Source organism: Marmota monax, unplaced genomic scaffold (genome assembly GCF_021218885.2).
Source record: "Marmota monax isolate L192 unplaced genomic scaffold, Marmota_monax_Labrador192_F-V1.1 WCK01_AAM20220418_F8-fsc00090, whole genome shotgun sequence".
Taxonomy (NCBI): domain Eukaryota; kingdom Metazoa; phylum Chordata; class Mammalia; order Rodentia; family Sciuridae; genus Marmota; species Marmota monax.
Window position 1 is genome coordinate 1,188,095 of NW_026695219.1, and position 7,219 is coordinate 1,195,313.

General features: G+C 38.0%; 1 pseudogene; it reads right to left on the bottom strand.

Moving 5' to 3' along the window:
• Positions 1 to 1,188: 1,188 nt before the first annotated feature.
• Positions 1,189 to 5,668, bottom strand: LOC124084997 (small ribosomal subunit protein eS27-like; annotated as a pseudogene).
• Between the last annotated feature and the right edge of the window lie 1,551 nt (positions 5,669 to 7,219).

Consider the following 7,219-nt stretch of genomic DNA (forward strand, 5'->3'; position numbering starts at 1 on the left):
GCTTTTCATTGCTATTTTTACTGTTACCTGGTGAGACTGGTATTACTTGGGAGAGACAAGGATTTCAATGTTTCAAAGCATAAATCTCAACAGGAAAGAGCTCTGCTGCTTGCCTTCCTTTGCCCCAGTCTCTGATCCAAACTGGAGAGAGCAATCAGTTTGAGCACAACCAAGATGAGAGATGTTCCTGCCTGAACTACTGGTCAAGAGCCACACATGAATTTCATTTGCTTCCTGTCCCATCCCCGAAAATGAGACAGAACTGGAGCATTAGCAAGTTAGTGAAATACACTCCCAGCTCAAGGATATTCTAGGTCTGTTCTTTTGGGGCTGGAGCTCCTCAGCACTTAATCCACACCTAGATTAGAAATTCTAAAGCAGCATGTGCCTATTCTAGATTGGCTAGCAAGCGAAGTGGGCGAGTGTGAGTCCTCAGGTTGGCAAGTGGGCACTGGTGTGGGTTTAGCTCAGGTGATCTCAGATTCCGAGTTCGAATTGCAGATTTTCTGGCCTGTGGTATAAGCAAGGATGGACTCTGGCCACATGCAGTTGCCCTTCTGGCTGTTGAGGAGCCCGATGGGCCTTGAGGACCCTATTCCCCTAAGGCTGGTAATCTCGGATGACAAGGTGTTTCTTAAATGAATTATAGTCGTTCCTTGAAATCTGAGAGGGATCAATTCTAGGACCTCCCTGGATACCGAAATCTACAGATGTATTCAAGTCCCTTAGGTATATGGCATGAATTTACATGTAACTTGCACATATCCTCTGATATACTTTGAATCATCTCTAGGTTTATTAAAATATCAAACACAATGTAAATGCCAAGTCAAAACCTACACTGTATTGTTTGGGGATTAATTGCTATATAGACACAATTTTTTGGTCTATAGTTTCCTCAATCTGTGAATACAGAATTTGTGCATACAGTAGGCCAACAGTACTTTTATTACCTGCCCATCTGTATATAGAAAAAAAGCAAAGGACTGTTCTTATTTCAGCTGCAAATCAAAAGGAGCCACAATCTGGTCCATATCAGTCAGGATAAAACAGCCCATGCCTTCTGGTAAACCACCTGCCTCTCCCTTGTGCTAGTAAGCAGGTGGATGGCAGCAAATAAATTCTGACTCAGGGCCACACCACACAGCCACCTGCCTGTTGTGTCTGCAGGAAGGAATGTTGGGGCCATACAGATGTCAAAACCAGAATGGTTTGGAGGAGAGATCGTTTAAAACAGAACAAAGTAAGTTTGTCCTTGCCTCTTCAATGACCAAGGTTGGCATGTTGGCTCTAAATAAAGAATTCCAGCCCAAAGGGCCTAAATAAGAATTTGATTACTCGTTCACTCCCATCCCTAACAAGGCCTCCATTATACTTCAGGGTTTTCAAATTTGGCTCAGAATTCCTTTGCTAAAATCCAAACGAAGTCATTTCCTTGGCTGGGGGAAGGATGCCAAAGGTAACATGACCAGGAATTTGAGCAGCCACATTTAATAGGAAATTAATGACAGAACAATTTGTATTTTTGGACACTGACCTTGTCCAAAGTGTGGCCTTTGGACATTCTTTTGCTTACTCTTCTGTTCTTTTACTACTATCCTTTGTTCTTAAGGGCTTCCAGGTAAGTGGTTGAAAACAAATTTGTTAAAGATTAATTTTGTTAATTTTTTATCACCAGTTTTGCACAGTGCCCCCCTGCCCCCCCAAATAATGCTCTTAGGTTTGATTCCCAGAACTGAAAACAAACAAATTGTGCGTGTGTGCTTGTGTGTTTGGTGCATTCCAGGGGAAATTTTGCAACTTCTTATCATATGCCTTTATTTACTTAAGATTTTTTTGAAAAGAGATAATCATTTTTGTGAGTCCCAGAATGATTTTTAGTTTTTGAAGTCTTGTTAGGAGAAAGTTTCATTTCTAATTTATTTTCAATGATATTCTAATGCTCTCACAAGTTTTCTACAATTTAGAGGTTCTGTTTCAAGCTTGTAAAAGATTTGTATAAAAGCAAATGGGTTAAATATTAATGTTCTAGTTCATAGTTGATAACTTTGGCATACTCTGTGATCCTATAATGCTGCGCCCCTCCCCTAACTCAGGCAAAGGCAGGGCCCTACTGAGGTGGATGGCGCAAGGTGTCCATCCTCTGGAGGAGTGCAGCATGTTTCTGGGAATGGGCTGGTTTGTTTTTGTATTCCTGTTAATAAGTATAGTTGCAACTTCTCTTATGACCATTAAGCATAAAGGAAAAAACATGACTTTCCCAATTAATGCAACTATTTCTAAAGAATAAATCTATTTGCAATGATTCAGCTGTGGAACGTAAATTGTTAATGTTTAATGAGAAACCCCCATAGGAAAAACAGTCAAGGAAGTTTTTGAGAAATTAAATCAAAATCTAAAGAAGAAAAATTAATATTAAGACAGATTAATTAATATTAAGGTACTGGGCAACTTGTTCTCGTTCCTGTGCACAATGGTTTGATGCTCTTACTCTTGACTGATTAAAATTAGTAGCCTTTCTTTTCAAGTTAACCATTTGTCATAACCATGGCGCCGGTTCTAGTCTGTAAGTCAAGAAAGAATCATCAAGGTATAGGCCAATAGTCTAGGACATTTCTAAATATTATTAAAAGCTAACTAAGCGGAAACAGCTCAAAGTAAAACGCAAACTGAAAGTAAAAATGCTTGCTTATGCACAAACCAAGATACATTCTTCTTATCCAATTGTAGCTACGTAAAATTTTCTTTCCTTGAATAATGTTTCCTGTTTTGTAACCACAGAATACTGTGAGCCTGCCAAAATGAAAAGTATATATGATTAACTTTACAAGTAAAGATTGGGATTCAGCACCTTCACTCTTGTGTCTGTTGTTTCTCCGCCCCCTTTTGCTAACTCCTCACCATCCATTCATCTCCTGAGACCCCCTGCTGAAGCTGGACACTATAACAAATCAAGACTTTAAAAAAAAAAAAAAAATCCAAAAGATGCCTACTGAGATGTTTTCCAGCTCACCTCAACTCAGGGTGCTTTGGGTGCTGCTTCCTCTTGAAGGACCACCCTCCAGGAAGCCTGGCCTTTCCTCCTGTGGGTTGGCAAAGGACAGTGAAACGGGGAACACACAAAACTACCCTTTGTGTGGCTGAAGACTGGTGATCTTAGAGCATCCTGGGCCTTTCACATCCATGGAGGGAGAATGGGGCTCTGTGCCAGGTTTCCTCACGTTTCCTCTGGAGAGGGCTGAAGGAGATCCTTCCTGAGGCATGATATCTTGGGAGGTTTGTCACTGCTGGAAAGCTTTGCCCCTTTCCACATTGCCTTTTTTAAAAAATTAAAGTTTGAATACCTAGCATGTGAGGCCCTTGGGTTCGAGCCCTAGCACCACATACAGACACACAATGTGAACAGGTAATCTACATACATGCTTTCAAACTTACAAGGGACAGAAAGGAACATAGTAGAAACTACATCCCTCTTGTCTCCAAAGGAGACCACCGTTCCCACATCTTGAGGATCCTGAAGGTAATCTGTGTACACCTAAGAATCTATGGAAACTTTTTGTTTTTATTTTTTAAACATTAAAATTCATTTTTGTCCAGTAATGATTACTTTACCTATCGAACCATTTTTATCATATAAAAAAGATGGTATAGCTAATTTATAGTTAAGCAGTTTTCAAAAAGTTTCCTACAGGAACGGCAATTTTTTTTGAGGTTTGGGATATGGCTGGTTTTCCATATGAAAACTAAAGTGAATATTTTTTCTAGACAACTCCTCATTGATTTAGACACCATAATACTTTGGGGTCTTAAATATTACACTTGTGATTCTGAATCATTCATTGTATAGACCCCTATCCTTAAATATTTCCCCAAGTAAAAACAATAACAATAATCTCATTATTATAAAGCACAGGCCTTGCAAAACAATTTTTTTTTTTTTTTTTTGGTAATACTTGTGATTGAACCCAGGGTCTCACACATGCCAGGCAAGTGCTCTATCACTGAGCTACCTTCCCAATCCCATCTAGTTAATTCTCAGGCAGGGGCGTGCTAAATTGCTGAGATAAGCTTTGAATTTGTAATCCTCCTACATCAGCCTCCCTAGAAGCTGGGATTAGAGGTGTGCACCACCATGTCCAGCAAGCTTGTGATCTTATCAGCTCATGGCTGACCATTTATCATGCACTCAGCAGAATTACGGCACCAAGAGGCAAGATATTTAATATTTTGTAAATTGATTTACATGAGAAACAATCTCATTACACCATTAGATTGCTCTCCTGAAGTCATTATTGAAAAAAAATAAAATAGTACAACTTTTAGTGAGGACAACCTTTTTTATGCCTTTAGCACACAAACAAGTACCTGTCATAGTTTGGATCTTGAGTGTCCCCTAAAGGTCCCTGTGTTAAAGACTTGGTTCCCAGCCTGGTGTGATTGGGAGGTATAAATTTTCAGATGTGGAACTAGTGGGAGGTCTTGGGTCACTGGGGTTGTGGTTGTGGCACTGAAGAGGACTGTGGGTTTCCTCTTCGTCTTTTTTTGCTTCTCAGCCATGAGGTGGTTTTGCTCCATATCATGTAATCCCAACATGATACACTGCCTTGCCACAGGCCCAAAAGGAACAGGGCCAACCATCCTCCAAAACTGAGCCAAAATAAACCCTTCTTTATAAATTGAATACCCCAGGTATTTGTTATAATGATGGAAAACTAACACAGTACCTGAATAATATACAACTAGACATTACTTCCATTTTGATATATTTGCTAATTATGTAAAAATAAAGCTAGAATCAAAAACCCAGGAATTTACCAAATCCAGTACTTGAATTGTTCTCTCTCAAGGTCGAACCCACTTGTGCTGAGCTAATAACATCACTCTGGGGAATTATGAGAAGACAAAAACTAGACTACTTTCATAGATCTTCTGCCCAACATTACTCAAAATACTTTCATGATACTTATTGGTGAAAGAAAGCACTTGTATCCAGAATATACATAACTCAATACAATAATTAAAAAAAATAAAAGTGGATGAGTAGACATATGTTATAAAGACACATGAGGCTGGGCGTGGTAGCAAAAGCCTATAATTCCAGCAGCTTGGGAAGCCAAGGCAGAGGGACTGCAAGTTCAAAACCAGCCTGAGCAATTTAGCAAGGCCCTGAGCAACTCAGCAAGACTCTGTCTCAAAGTAAAAAAGGTGTAGGGATTTAGCTCAATGGCTAAGTAGCCCTGAGTTAAAAACAAAAACCAAAAAAAGGACATGAATGGACAGTACATGAAAAGATGCTCAAATAGTATTGGTTACCAAGGAATTACAAACTAAACCATAATAAGATGCCACTACACACCCATCAAAATGGCTGAAAAGACAATATCAGGTATTGGGACTATGGAGCAAACAGAACCCTTGCACATTACCAGTTGGTGTGTAAAATGGTACAACCACTTTGGAAAACAACTTGGCAGTTTCTTATGAAGCTTCCCATATAACCCAGAAATTCCACTCCTAAGTGTTTGCCTGAGACACAAAAATACTTTTACTGCTAAAATAATTTTAGCAGCTTTATTCATGACAGCCCCAAACTAGGGACAATCCAATCCAATGTCTATCAACAGGTGAATAAACAAACCATTTACAGGGAAGCCAGCAATAAAAAAGAAAAAAAAAAAAAAAAAAAAAACATTGATAACACACTAAAATGTGAATAAATTTAAAAAATTATGCTACGTGAAAGAAGACAGATACCAAATATGCCCTGTATGATTCCATTTATCTGAAACTAGAATGTAAATCTGTAGGGGCTGCGGTGCAGATTGATTGGCAAGTGGTTCAAGGCCACCTTTTGGAGGAGAAAGCAACATCTTGCTTCACGTTTGTGGTGTGACTACATGGGTATAAACAGTTGTTCAAATTTTCCAACTATACACTAAGGCATGTGCCTTTTACTGTATGTAATCTATACCTTAATAGAATTGATTTTAAAAATTATTGTTAGCTAAGTCTTTGCTTAAGAAACCTTACTAGGGCTGGGGTTGTACCTCAGTGGTAGAGTGCTTGCATCACATGCATGAGGCCCTGAGTTCAATCCTCAGCACTATGTAAAAATAAATAAATAAAAATAAAGATATGTATTCATCTACAACTAAAAAAAAATTTAAAAAAAAGAAACCTTACTAAACTTGTTTCAAATAAGTCTCAGCGTTTATTTCTAAACTACTTAACCAATTTCTAATCTGCAAAATAGAGTATACCTGATCTGGAACTATTTGGGGAAATACTATATAGTAATTGGTTATTTGTGGTTCAATGTTTGCAATTTCACCTAATTTGATTTATAGCTTCTAAATCAGTTCTTGAAGTGCTTTTGTGATGACTTGCATGCAGAGTAACATTTTCCTCATTGAGGATAGTCCAACAGTGTAGCCATTCTTTTAATCTTCAAAATTTCTAGACCTTTTTCACAAATTGTTGTCAACCTAATAAGCTAACTGATCTCTTCTACCTTTAATGCCACTTAATCTTTTTTGTTTTTTTAGATGTCACCCAATTCTTCCCAAATACTGGCATGGATCAGAAATGCTTATCTTCCTGGCAGAGCAAAAGCTCTGATGGGTTGCTACTAGTGATGTACTTAAGCAAACAGATCTATGCTCCAGATTAGAACAAACAAATGTCATTAGACATTAATTAACCTGCTATAAACAGCATTAAGCTTTTCTTTTATCATGAACTTTTCCACAGAAACCCGGTCCATGCCCTCTCTTCCTTGACCAATGTGAAGCTTTTCATATTTCCCCTTTGGGGAAAATTCTACACCAGCCATTCAGAAGTTCCTTATTAGCTATTCTGAATTATTTTTACCTAAAATACTTGTTTTATTTTTGTTGTTTAGAAAGGGAAAACATTTTATCATTATAAAACTCAATGAAAGGTGATTTTATTTTAAAAAGCCAAGTTTTTTTCCTCCAAAAAGAAAAAGGCACAACAAGAGTACCAAAACCAACCAAACAAAAACCCCCCACAAAACCAAAAAAAAAACAAAAACAAAAACAAAAACAAAAAAAAAAACAACAAAAACTATTGTAAAAATTATAATCTTCACATCAGGTTCTCCACAAAGGACAAACGGCTTCTGCTCACTCTGCTTACTTACCCTGCTCCGATGGCCTGTGATGACACAATACCCTACTAATGACAGGTTAAAAAAAAA